Source organism: Ptychodera flava, chromosome 6 (genome assembly GCF_041260155.1).
Source record: "Ptychodera flava strain L36383 chromosome 6, AS_Pfla_20210202, whole genome shotgun sequence".
NCBI classification, from domain to species: domain Eukaryota; kingdom Metazoa; phylum Hemichordata; class Enteropneusta; family Ptychoderidae; genus Ptychodera; species Ptychodera flava.
This window is the reverse complement of record NC_091933.1, coordinates 44,502,009-44,516,744: the sequence shown is the minus strand read 5'-3', so window position 1 is coordinate 44,516,744 and position 14,736 is coordinate 44,502,009. Positions and strand designations below refer to the sequence as shown.

General features: G+C 40.6%; 1 long non-coding RNA gene across 1 annotated transcript; it reads right to left on the bottom strand.

Annotated features, from left to right (window-relative positions):
• Positions 1-9,553: 9,553 nt before the first annotated feature.
• On the bottom strand, positions 9,554-14,711 carry LOC139134364 (uncharacterized). Its single transcript, XR_011552801.1, has 3 exons — positions 14,575-14,711; positions 9,823-9,940; positions 9,554-9,685 (listed from the first exon to the last, which is right to left on the bottom strand). It is a non-coding gene; the product is annotated as an uncharacterized lncRNA (long non-coding RNA).
• Positions 14,712-14,736: the final 25 nt, after the last annotated feature.

Genomic DNA, 14,736 nt, shown 5'->3' with positions numbered 1-14,736 from the left:
TGAAACTAAAATCACAAACAATCACAGTAAACAAAGCGCAATAAGGAACTTTTAACATTTGCCATGTAACGTTCATTCAATGTCGCTTTTACTTGTGTCTTGTGAAAACACTTCATTTTGGCCGCAAGTCCATTTGAACTGTCGACGAAGTGGCACAAGCTACTGAAAACCGCGTTTGCCGTGCAGAGCTACAGTGAACATTCTAGCTTTAGTACAGCCTACCGCAGAAGTTCAAAAGCAATACAATACTTTGCCGATGCTAAGAATTTAACCCGTCACCTGACAGGATTATGAGTTAATTTTGATACATCATATTCTTAATATAATTAGATTCTTGTTCGCTGATAAATTTGTCGATTTTGTACGACGACTCAGCTGTTTACGGCTTGTGACGAACTAGCACAGTGGTAGTAGCAAACGTAGGGAGCAGAGTTTTCCCCAGTTGAAAAAAAAGACAAACTTTCACAATCATCGCTATCAAAAGCTTTGACGTTTCGGTACACATTACCTTTACCGCATTTTTCAGTTAATTCCTTTGTGCCCACTCAATTTTATCTGCACGAGAATGCATATAATTACAAACAGCTTCAGTAGAAAAAAGTGCCGACCGTATATCCCTACTTCTGACTATTAGTGCAAGATGCGAGGTATAATGATATTCAAATATGCAGATTACATTAATGAGCATTGTTTCGGTATTAAAATTCTATGCTAATGACCCTTAATCAATGTGGAATATTCATGTACCTCGGCTCTTGCATTGTATAACTTCTGACGTCAGAAGTAGGGGTATACGGAAATCCTGTAAACCGTATACCTATAGTGTGACATCATATTATCGGGATAACTTGGTTTATGTATATGATATATATATTTATCATATGAACTGGCCCGTATCTCCACCTGTATGACGTACACCATCACAGATAAGAAATCCATATTACCCCTGTTGTACGTCATCAACCGGAACTTTTTCCTGCAATGGTACCGTTCGTACGTGGATGTCGCGACACAGACCAACTTGTCGCGATTGATGCCGTGCTCTCATGGCATTTTGACAAAAAGGTGACCAAAAATCCAGATATGGAACACAATGGGCATGCTCAACGAAATTTCGAGTCACTATTCGCAATAATCGAATGATGATACCGTCGATCGTTTGGCTCAGTAACGTCACGGCTCCAGTCGCAAGGCTCAATGTGGACATCGTAACTGGCGATCGGCAAGCAACGTCGTACCTGGCGATCCCGGTTGGTGATAAACCCGAAAGATACACCTCAACGAAAGTTCAACTTAATAAATGAATACAGTACAAACTTCGGGAAAGCGACATAGAAGGTACAAGTATCGACGAACAACAATAAATTTCCTTCATCACACAATTTATTCCGTTGTTTCTCGATCGGAATCAAACTAAGCTTAGGGTGTAAGGATGTAGTGAGGACAAAGGCTGTTGACCTGTAGCCTTAACTCTGCAGTGCAGCACTGTTGAATCCGATGCATTTCGAAAGTTGACTCAGACAACACTCACAACAGAACAGAGTTCCCGTCAAGTAACAAAATTGGGAAGTACCTGCGGGCGATATATGTGTCACAGCAAATATCAAAGTCCGTATGACGAAAACATTGATGACTGAGATGGCCACCGGCGGAGACCAGTGATGGCAGTGCCCACTTCAAGCATACACTGTGTGTGTCATCGATCTGAAACTTTCGGGCTCGCCAAGGCCGTAAACTTGTGATATTTTAAAAGCCACAACATTGCTAAGAAGGATAACTACTGTTTCAATCGTGTCATTGCAATCACTTTATAAATATATTGTAAATATTCGAAATAACTCAAAATGAAAGTTTCCCCAAAGGAAACATCTTTCTGCGAAAACTCCTACTTACCTGTCACTGTTACTTTTGGGTTATTCATTTGCTGCCTTCCAGAACGAGGCAAAAATTTAAATACATGTGATCTCATCCCAGGCGGAAACCGCCATGAGATTCCATATTAAAACAGTTCTAAACCTCCATAATACACTATCAAAATAGTGGGGAGGAGGGCGGGAGGAGTGACAGGTAAGTAGGAGTTTTCGCAGAAAGATGTTTCCTGGGGGAACTTTCATTCTGCTTCATCCTCCTACTTACCTGTCACTGTTACTTTTGGGTTACAAGAATCCAAATCTTAAATGGAGAAGGGTATGTCAAACAAACACTCCAACCTAGGTAGAGTCACACCTCAAAGAACTAAAGAAAAACTAGCTTCCATAGGCACATCCTTGAGGTAGAAGTTAATAAAGGTATTTGGAGAAGCCCCAAAACCAGCTTTACAAATGTCATCCACTGACACTCCTTTAAACAAAGCTCACGAGGCAGCCAAAGCTCACGTATCATGTGCTCTGATGGAATGCACAAGTTTACAATGGCCGTCGGAAAAATCGTAGGCAAGTTGGATTGTATCCCTTGAACATCTAGAAATAGTGTCCTTGGATGCTGGTCCATGTTGACCTGGAGACACCTTAATGAACAACTGTTCTGTATTACCACAAAGTGTGCAATCATCTTAATGTAGTAACGAAGAGCCCTACAAGGACAAATAAGTTTATCCTGGGATCACTTGAAAAATTTTCAAGACTCAGAATAAATATCTCTGTACCAACACGAGATAAAGATTCATTCTTTGACAGAAAACCTGCCCTAGGCAACAATCTAACACCTGTAGGCTCCCATCCGAGATAAGCACTGTTGATAGACAAAGCGTGAATCTCACTACGTCTACGTCCAGACGCGTAAGCTATGGGAAAAACAGTTTTCATAGTTAAATACTTCAAACCAGATTCACTAATAGCCTCGTAAGGAGCTGGCTTTAATGAGTCTAACACTAAAGGAAGACTCGAAGAAGGCAAAAATCTCCTCTGAGGAGGACGCTTAACAAAAACCCTTTAATCAGACTATCCAAAAGAGGATGCTGACCTACACTATGTTCACTATAACTTGGAAGGAAAGAACTCAACGCTGAACAATATGTTTAAATAGTTTGGGGCTTTAGACCTCTAGCCTCAAAAACAAAACCATGATAAAATCACTCACAGAACTTAGAGGTGGATGCTTGGGATTGACATCATGTTCTTTGCACCAATCACTGAATACTCTTAACCTGTAATTGTATGATTTAATGGTTGATGATCTACTCGAGTTCGCTGCATCTTCTGCAGCTCTCGCTGAAAATCCCTCTGAGCAAAAACGTTTCTGACAGTTTCCAGGCAGTCAACTGGAGGACTGATGGATCTGGGTGAAGAAAACCCGACAACGGTTGGCTCAGAATGTCTGGGGTCTCTGGTAGCTTTATTGAAATCTCTATTAGCAACTCCAGCAACCAAGGAAACCACATATCAGAATGACAACACACTCCTTGTGTCTCATCTTGCTCAGTACTCTGGGAATCAGAGACACTGGAGGAAACGCGTATGCAAACATGTTTGTCCGGGGAACTGAAAAGGCATCCACTGCCTCTGCTCTTTGGTCTGGAACTGGAGAACAATACACCTGCAGGTGGGCATTGTGTGCAGTTGCAAACAGATCTATGTGAGGCCTGTCTAACACCTTGAAAAGGGACTCTACCACCTGATGTTTTAACATCCACTCTGTTGGGATAGGTCGTCTTCTGGACAGAGCATCTGCTATCAGATTGCACCTGCCTGGTATGTGAGCTGCCCTGATCCTGATATTTCTGATAATGCACCAATTCATTAGATGCCAAGTGAGGATGCAGATAGATGGAGACCGTGTTCCCCTCGCCTGTTCAAATATGATACTACGGTTGAAGTTTCTGACCTTACAAGAACCATTCTCCCTAAGATATGAGGGATGGAGGCCTTTAAACTTTCCCATACTGCCTGAAGCTCGAGAAAGTTTATGTGCTCTTGTCTCTGGGCTACTGACCAGACTCCTGAAATGGTCAAATCTCCCATATGAGCCCCAACCTTGCATTGAAGCATCCGTGGTTATTGTAACCTCTGGGCTCCAGGGACAGTGAAACTCCCTTGAAAAAATTGACTCTGTTGGTCCACCAATGAAGATGCTGTATTAACAGGGCGTCTACCCTTATAGGATGACTTAGAGGATTCTGATGTGGTCTCCATTGAGACAGAAGGAATATTTGCACTGGCCTCATGTTCAACCTTGCCAAAGGTATGAGCTGAACGCAAGATGCCATTAGACCTAGGAGGCGAAGAAAATGCCGCGCCGTCTGAAAACTGCCGGGCAAGAGATGACTTACCATTTCGCAAATAGCTTGAAAGCGCTCTGGCATAGGAGTAGCAATCCCTTCCTCCAAATCTATTTTCGCCCCTATATAATGAATGTTCTGACTGGGGCAAAGTTCTGACTTCTTTTCGTTTGGTAGCCAGCCTAGACTGACAGCTGTCCTTAAAATACGTGCTGTATCCCGCTGCAATAACCTGATCTGCGTCTGCCTGGCTAGCCAATCGTCCAGATACATGTGAACATAAATTTGTTGCTTTCGAAGAAAGGCACCCAAAACTGCTGTGACCTTGGTAAACACACGGGGTGCTGACGACAGACCGAAAGGCAGTGTCCGAAACTGAAACACCTTGCCCTGCACTGCAAACCTGAGAAAATGTCTGCAGTCTGGGTGAATAAGGATATGGTTGATAAGCGTCTGTTAGATCGATTGAAACTGCATAATCCCCTTTTGACAGATCCGATAATACGGAACGTAGAGTTTCCATCTTGAAGTGTTTCTTTTTGAGAAAATGGTTTAAACGGGCGGAGATTTAAAATTGGTCTCCAACCCCCTGATCTCTTTGGAATTAGAACATTGAGCTGTAAAAACCTTTGATCTGTCTGTGACAGGCTCGATAGCCCTCTGCGAGATTAATGATTCTATTTCCTGAAGGATAGCATTTCTCTTTCCTAAACCCGACGGAAGAGGAAAATTTATAACCTTGCTTGTAAGAGGAGGAACTTGAAGAAGTTCCAAGCGATAACCTTCTGAAACTACTCCTGAAACCCACGGGTTGTTGGTTATCTTGGCCCAGTGCTGACTGAGTGACTGAAAAGAGATAATCTTTCCCCTACTGGCACCTCCGGAAAAGGAATTTGAATATTTAACTGTGCTAGGCTTACACACTGAGCCCCTGGCAAACCGTCATTGTTTAAAAGAATGGTCTCTGGGCTTATCCGGAAAGGGCGGCACTGGTGGTCTAAAGCTCTCATTATCCCTTTTACCCTTAAAGTAATTACTAGGTGTAGCAGAAACAGAATTCTTTACAAAAAATCTGTTAAGTTTAGCAGAAGGCTGCGACTTGGGCTGAAAAGAATCAGGTCGCTTAAATCCCTGACGTGGTCTAGAAAGGACGACTATATCCCTAACATCTCTAGCTGCTTCAGCTTCCTGGTGAAAAATGTCTGAGACTTCTCCATGGAAGAGTTTATCAACCTGTATAGGAAGCTTAGTCAAACGATTTCTAGTTGATCTTGTAGGAAAATCCATCTGATCGAGGAATAATTCCCTTCTGGCAGAAACTGAAAAAGCAATGGCACACAAGAGTTGATCTGCTGAAGAAGTTAGAGAAAACTGCAAAAATTCCAAACCCTTAGACAATTGGTCATCAGGAATATAAGAATCTGGCGAAACTGCCGTATGTACAAAAGCGTTTGCCAACAATGAATGTGAAATGCATCTCAGTAAAACTCTGAGAGCTTTATCTACCATAAGATGTCCAAGATCAGCCTTATGGGTAAAACTTCTCAAATCCGTAGCTGAAAAATGTTCTTATCAGCTGCCAATTTAATGTGGACAAAACTTTCTACACTAGGCGCTCAGGCAAACTTCTCAAAGTCTTTTTCAAGGAACCTGAAATTCTTGTCTACAGACTTTGTGTACTTTGACACTCTGGGCAAACTCTTCTCAATAGCTGTCCATCTTTGAGCAATCAGTCCCTCGATGGGAAAACGAGGAGCACCTGTAACTGTACTATCTCCACCAAGTAAAAAAGACTGTCGTTGACCATGATTGCTATCATCTTTTGTACAGCCAAGCACATTGCCAATAATGTTAATAATGTCATACCATTTGCCAGACAAAGCTTCTGACATGTCAGCATCAGCAGTAGAAGTTTCTGAATGACAACGAGAATAAGCAATGTCACTTCGCACATAATCCTGTGACCTAGACCAGGGGTTTCATTAAGTTTTGAAGTAGGGGGCCAGAATGAAAAAGTAGGCGGCTTGCAGCTGCCATGACCACAAAGCGGTCGTCATGGGGGGAGCCGAAACCCTGAAAAATGAGCTAAAATTTAGTTTTTACAGCTTACAGTAACATTAATTTCTAGTATTTTCACGAGAACTGTCAGCAGTGTTCCAGGGCAATTTGTGTTCATATCATAAAAGCCATTTTACCTGGGAGATTAGGCCTAAATATGAAAATTCATAATTACAAATAATAAAATGTGCTAATGTTGACGATATTTTGAACAAAGAAAACTGAAGTCTTAGAACCTAAGAACCTCTACGCTTTTGGGAGGTTAACTATAATAATTCACTATTATTAATGATACAAATTTGATATTGTAGACGATGTTATAAGTGTTACATCTAGACAGGGGGTTAGGGGATTGCCCCTCTGTTGAAATGTTGGCACCCCAATTAATTTGTCAAGGCGGGCCACTCCGCCAAATGAAATGTAGAGGTACAAGTAGAACACATGAACTGGTGAAATCCCCCCGAATTGTCTATTAAAGGGGGTAATCCCCCTTGTTGACGCCATCCTGAATGAAACACTGATATTTTAAGCACAGTAAATGAGAAAATTTTCATTAATGTATAAAGTTAAGCTTTAAAAAATAATGTAAGAACCCTGATGTTTGGTATGGCAATCTGTAGATGAAGAACTTTCATACCACTGGGGAAGTAAAAATGATAATTTATTTAACAATAACGATAAAAAATAACAATCGTTACCATGTTTCGCAAATAGAAACAAAGACCCTCAAGGTTATTTGACTATATGGGTATGCAAAGTAAGAACCTTGATATAGGATATGAAAATTAGTACGTTCAGAAGCTCACATTTGGATTTAACCTGACGATCGCTTTTGAAGTGAATTTTAGAGGTCTGATCGTATTTTAACCACTCTCTGGGTGACGATTTTAGTGGCGTCGATAGACCGAAAAGCAGTACATATAATACGTCCAGCTGGTTATATACCTTGACATTTACGCCTACCACGGTGCAACGCACGTCGGCTTACTAAATTCGAACTGTAATCGGGAAGTTTTTCGTGAGAAAATAATCAGGTCATTGTCTTCAAAAACAGTTTAAATCCATGTAATTATCCTTCTCTTGTTTCTTGGTCCACTTCAAAACCGAAGATCGTACAGAGAAGCTTGACCTTGCGATCTCTTCCATCTTCATTTGTCATCGACCATTTTGAATTGAGCTAATGACAGCCGACAGGTGTAATACGCACGTTTTATTGGCGTATATGAAGGTCACCACATCGGGATCAGCCATTCAGGTAGCCAATAGAATCATCCGTTGCAATATTCTGATTTTTATTAAGGCAGTATACGCGAGACTGTGCTGCATCGTAGTACAAGGCGATCGTAGTAGTCGCTCGTCTTCTAAATTTTGTTTCACATGAAAGCCGTAGCAAAGTTTGACTACACAGTTTGTGAAACTTGTCCGTATCATTTCAGAAGGTAAAAAATATTTCAGCGATGAAAGAGTTCAAATTTTCCGAAAAAGTAGCCGGCGAAATCGTGAGAGTAACCGGTCAATTTCGCCGGCTGCCGGCTCTTAATGAAACCCCTGTAGACATAGAATGACTGTCTCCATCTGCGCTCTCATCAAGATCACTCGGAGCGAACAAAGAAACAGAATCAGGATCTCTATACTTGTAAGACGGCTGTGGAACAACTCCCGACACAGCTGCCGTCTCCTGATTACTAATCACCTCTGTAGGGTCCAAATGTAAATCCCTATTCAGACTGTGCTTTTGGTGTTGGGCTCCACATGATTGCCCTCTGCTACACCAGCACTCTGAGATTGAGCAAGAAAACCAGCCAACAAAGAAGAAACCTTCTCCGAAAATTGCTCAAATCTAGTGTCCAGAATACCCTCAATCTCGTCCTTGGAAACATACGACTCGTCAGTGGGCAAATTGACTTGTCCTTCTGAGACTTACCTTTTGAAGTTTGCTTACCTTGCAGCAACTCAGGATTAGTAAAAATGCGCCATAGTTCATCCGACCAATCCTTGCAAATATCACAAGGCTTAGCCTTTGAACACTTACGACATGCAAGACACTTGTCATGGCTGTCATCAGCAGGAATAATCTTCCTAGCTGCAGTGCAAACCTTAGAACCGTCACTCGCAGGAACATCTCATAGGTCCTTGATACAAGCAGAACCGGTAAACCTACAGTACACAAAAACCAGCGCGATAAATACCATAAAGTACAATACACAATGCACGAGAAACTGGCTCGCACAGCTGCAGACAGACCTAACACGTCACTGCATTCAAAAACGTGGAAAGCAAACAATAGCAACACACACTTGCTACATAAACTCAAAGCAGTACTTCAAACGGCCTGAAAAACTACCGTCAAACCAAACTGACTGCTAAAAAAGAGAAAATAAACAGGAAATAATAGACGATACCGTAACTCATGCTCCCAGGAAGGAACAGTGAGCAAAAACCGGACGTCAAAATACCATATACTGGAAGGCTGAAAAACGGTGTATTTACACACACCGAGGCAAATGAGAACTGTTTGAATATGGAATCTCATGGCGGTTTCCGCCTGGGATGAGATCACGTGTATTTAATTTTTTGCCTCGTTCTAGAAGGCAGCAAATGAGATTACCCAAAAGTCACAGTGACAGGTAAGTAGGAGGATGAAGCAGAATGCTATTGTTATCCGTCGCTAGCGTGGTGAAAGCTATGTCCGCCGATGGCAGATTTGCCTCGGCATTGGTCCAGCGCGAGACAATGATTGACACGAATCTGTATGTCCGATTGGTGGAGATACCATTCCATGTATCAAATTTTAGCTTAATGGATTTATGAATGAAAGTCATACCTGTAAACATTTGCACATCTCCTGACGGATTGCTTTACTCATTAGATGTAAGTAATCCGCGTAAATAAAACTCAAATCGCGATAAAAATCATGCAATTTGTTACAAAAATTTTGATCCATCCTCATCAAAGAAAAATAAGAAGACTGTTCATGTGATTTCAGCTCGAAGTTGTACAGCTCTGCGAAAAACACTCGTATACGATGACGTCAAACAGAGAAAAATACCATGGGATTATATATATATATATATATATATATATATATATATATATATATATATATATATATATATATATATATATATATATATATATATATATATATCTGTGTGTGTCTGTGTGTGTGTTTCTGTGTGTATCTGTGTGTGTCTGTGAGTGTCTGTGTGTATAAAACTTCCCTTTCTAGTGGATAATATCATTTCTTGTGGACTTGTGTTCGAATGTTTCCTACCTATTAATCAGACAAGACGATCCGTCCAAATATGCCTCTATGACTCTACCAGCATTAATGTACTCCCCATGGATGGCAACGATTGTTCCTCCAGACTTTGGGCCGAGTGTCGGAGTGAAGTCAAGAACATGTTGGTTCTAATCAATAAATATTATACGGAAATGTTAAGATTCCTCTCATGCAACAGCCGTGTTATTAAAACCGATGCAAACAACATTTAACGATAACAGAATATTACAGCAGAAGGATAGAATCCATCGTTTTACTAACTTACCCTGAATGTAAACTGAGTATTGTGATATGCTTCCCGGTGATCACCATCGTTAGCAATAACCGTCACTACAACATTGCCCGTATAGTCAGCTACAGATGCACCGGTTTTACATTCAAGTCTGTGCAATGAAAGACATAAACCGTTTATCAAATTTGTTTCGATGGTTTTCTATGTATTGTATAAAATTGTCCAAGTTCTTCATGAGAACTATGTAACCCGAAATAAAATCACATTTAACTTATTTATCGCGCATTAAATGTGGTGGGAAAGGTCTCGCGATGAAACCCTATTTGCTGTCTGGTTGACTGGTTGGGATACTCATATAACTGCACTGTACATAAGCTAGTAGAGAGCTATTGCTTGAGTGTACAGTGATACACACCCACTCTGCAAGGTTCACAGGAACGTTGTAAAACTGTAACTGTTTCTGGTCCTATCAACATGCATATTCACAAGCCAACGATCAAAATTAAAGACGTATTGTGCAAAGACCATCCCATTAACAACATTTATAATACCACCAAGTTCCTCAGTAGTGTAAGTAAACATAGATCTTTTTCACGTAAATTACGGTAGTCCACATCTTTTAATCCCTTCATTCACCCATATCTGCTATCACAGAATATGAATGTCCTATGACACTACATACTATGTCCCAAATAATCGTAGTCAATATAATTGTTGCACCATTATAATACATCTTTTAATATTCGTTCCTAAGAATGGTAAGTCAGTAGCCATCTCTAGCAGATATCACTTTCCTACGCACTGAAATATCAGAATGATGTATTTCCAGCTGCTTCACTTGTTGCTACAGTAGAACTATGTGTTCGAATCATTGTCTTCATCGAGAGTTCGTCAGTCATTGCCACGCATAGAGTTCTCGATGCTTGGAAACTTCGATACGATACTCGCTGACAGTTTCACTGAAGTGGCCGATGATGTACGCTCCTCGCTGTGTCATATCGGTCTCCATTGTCGGGTTCACGCAGGTCGGTTATCTCATTTCTTAGACACGTCCCTGCATTTTAATTCGTTCCTTTCAGTCAAACTTCGTCTCTGTCTTTAAGTGGACCGTTTAGTTCACAGTTCTTACCGAAGTAGAATTGCGAGCACGATTTCGCCAATTCGGATCTATTGTCTCGTAGTGGTTGGTTGCTGGTTCTTCGTGTCTTTGTGAAGTTTGTTTTGTACACTTCTGCTTCTCCCATCACTTATTGCAATTTTTTGGTATTTCACTATCGTGCTGCATGTTCTTCCGCACGATGATTACTTTTCCATCAAGATTTTACTCTGTGTGTTCACATTCTGCCACCACCTATTGCAACTGAACGTCTCCTTCCGGGAAATAACTAGCCAGAGGTTGTCTGGATGCAGGAAATGTAAAGGCTCATAGTCTTCAAAGATAACACCGTTTGGTTCTCATAAAAGATGCTACATATTGCCATGCAGGTGTAATCCCTTTGGTCTAGTGACCCCTCTACCTTCTGTGCTTGTTCTCGTAAAGACACTTTCTCCAGATGTATTGTGGTCACGCACATACGATCGAAATGGAAATCAGGCATGATCGAAATTTTTCACCCTGCTACGCCACTACCATTACCATCTTACGTCCCGTTTACAAGTTTGAGACATAGGTCAGTAGGCAAAACGTAATACGTGTGGGTAGAACGCAATTATAACAATGTTGGCGTCAAAGTCATTGGCCCTCATAACACTGTATCGTAACGTATTTATCTAAAGTACTCTCTTTCATCCTGTATTCTCATATCAAGTTATGAGAGAGATCGAACATTCCTAATTTTCTCATCCATATTACATCCACATATCAATTCTTTCTCACCAAGCCTTCAATCACAATTGACATTGCTCTGTGCAGTATATTCTCTAATTCTACCCCACTGTAATAAATTCTTCCTCTCCTTCAGTCCCCATCTCACTCGCAGTCATTGGTTATTGAATAGGATAGTATGCAGCATTAATTGAAACAGTTTTGTCTGCCCAGCCGAGGCTTTCATATAGGAATATTAAAGCGGCACTCCCACTTGGTAACATTTTTAAAAACACATTTTAGTGCCAACGGTCGATATTTGACGTGGCGACTCGCGGATCGCGAGATATCGATAAAAACATGTCTTTAAAAAAGTAAAAGTTTGAATTCCGGTGGCCCACCTAAATTCAGCTTCCGAACATCGAACGTTCGGCACTGGGGCCATTGTCAACTAAGCTATGGAGTACGAGTCTACACTGACGCTGCTGTACGCCACAGTACCACTTGCATCGGTGATCGGTCATGCCCCGTGGGAGAAAGCTGAGTCTTACTGACTTGGTGATAAAACGAAAAACAATTTTTGCTGATTCCACCAGATTTCGCATAGGTGACTAGCCCAGTTACGTGCGGTTGATACATAGCGGCCACCGCATTGTATGCATAGACGCATATCATACCACGCGTGCGGCAAACCACACGTACTGTGTGGCAGATGACAAAATGTAGTCATTGGAGGCAGCTAATATTTAACATGTAAAAACTGATGTTTATGTGGTATTGGTTAAAAATATAATACAACTGATTAAGAATAATGAAAACGACAAAAGCTAAGAAGAAGTTTTCAAAAACTGACCTGTGGTAAAGGCATAATGCTGTATATTAAGTCTTCGCAGTGGGAGGTAAAATTGCGTCGTTCGAACTTATTATGGACTCCCTAGAATATTGTCAATCAGCACAACAACAAACCTTCGGGAGATTTCGCGTCATAATCAGAAACGATCGTAAAACTTCGGATGTGAAAAATACGCTCAGGAAATGACATGTTTTTATCAATATCTCGTGATCCGCGCGCAGTCCCCACGTCAAATATCGACCGTTGGCATTAAAAAAATGTGTTTTAAAAATGTTACGAAAATGGGGGTGCCTCTTTAATAAACTTTGAGTTCCCGTGTTTTGAGAGGAAGGGTGTGCGTTGTTTTTCTGCACAATGAATTCTGGTGGGCAAACAAGGTAACAGTTGCCTGTTGTGGTGGAATGATGATAAAGAGAAACCTGTGGAGTAACTTTGAAGCCTATATGTATGTCTATCAGCTGGAGGCTGACTAGCTGAATTGGTAAGGGAGGAGTTTTGACTTGTACTGCATTATTTATAGAAGGCCTGCTGAGACACAATGCCTGGGAATATTGGCTGAAGCATGTGCAGGTGTCATTTTATGAAAGTAAGTATGATCTGACTTTCCTAGAAGAAATATTCTAGAGTATCCTCATTGCCCTGATGTAGTACCTGATGAGCAGCATGTTGATACTCTGTTCATCAGAATGATGGACGGATGTACCTCATTATTGGTTGACCGTTTTAACCTGTAAACCGAGGGTGTGGACAATTGTATCACTACATGGTATGGTAATGGATATATGCACGTTCTACCTCCGAGGGTCTGGCTTAAACAGTCATATGGATGTTGCTATTTGGCTCAGGGTAGTAATGCTTTGCATACATGTTTCTGTTTAGGTCTATCATTAATTACAAACAAAGCGATTCAAAAATCAGAGAGGGAGGGACAAGAATAACTGGCTAGGAGTATTTTCCTATAGGGTGTAAGTACATTATAATCAAGTTACAATTTTGTTGTTTAGAGGTATTTTTATCATATTGGCTGTGCGTCGAAACAATATCTCAAACAGGCTTAAGTCCAAAGAGTCTCGAACTGACTTTCTAATATAGCAAACATAAGAAATATTAATATATACCTACACTTATGTTCGATTCAGTGTCAAAAGGTACATCTTAGAGTACCCAAAGGCCTGCTCTCTTAGTGGCAAGAGAATGACTTGTATCGTTTAATTCTTTGCTGTTATATGACGTTAGAAAAAACTGGAGATAAGGTCGTAATCTTGATCGGAATGTTCAGATGTGCATGTATGAAGGCCTTCAGGGCTTTCGGGACTTTCAGGAAGTCTTTATGTTCCCGACTTTTATGGCTTCATGGAGCTGAATACATAGTATGGTGACTTGAACAGAGTTCCTTCTCTGGTTTTCTCTAGGGGCCAACATATCATTTATCATAGCTTAAATGGGCTTTTGAATATTTTTATTTGGTTTTCCTACAATTTGATATGCCTGACATGATTTATGTGTACATCATGTGTGTACATATAGCACCCTTGTCAGAAGGTGTTTGATTTCAAGGTCCAAATCCATAAAAGATAAATAATTGCCTGGCTCCGTTAGGTACACATTGCTGATGTCTTTTTGAATAATTATTTTTTCTGAAGTTTCAGAAATTTTCTTTGAATGGCTAAAGCGATTACATATGCTATATATAAGTTCAGATTCCTACTTTTTTAAACGGGTTTTAACCTTGATTAGGATAAGCTTTGCAAGTAACATATAGGTTTTTACCGATTTTGACACCTGCAAAGTCATCATAACAACTCTCATAAAGAAACAAACTATTACACAGGTGTTTGTTTAATCATGCAAAGTCCTAATAGGGTTGAAATTCTTCTTTCTTGCTATTTGCTTCTGGAGTAAGGTTCCGAAGATAATACTAAAAACCCTTGCAGAAATGTCCTTAATACAATCATAAGCAAGATTTGTTTTATTACAACCGCAAATAGATTTCTCTGGCTTTATCTATCAAAACATCAAAACAGATATGTGACTTTGTATTGCTTTTCAGGGAGCAAATTTCACTTTGTGGTTTAATTGACCGCTGTTTATTGCAGGAGTCACTTACAACAGAACGTTAGACTCTTACTTTTTTGACACACTGTATCTGTCTGGTAAATGATCACAAGGTAAATTGGCCACAGTGACATTGACTATGTTCGATGCTTGCTTTCCTAAGTCTGTACCTTGAATGATAATATCTGTATTCCCTTCGAACGGACCAGACAAGGGCCACACCTGTTGAGTGTAC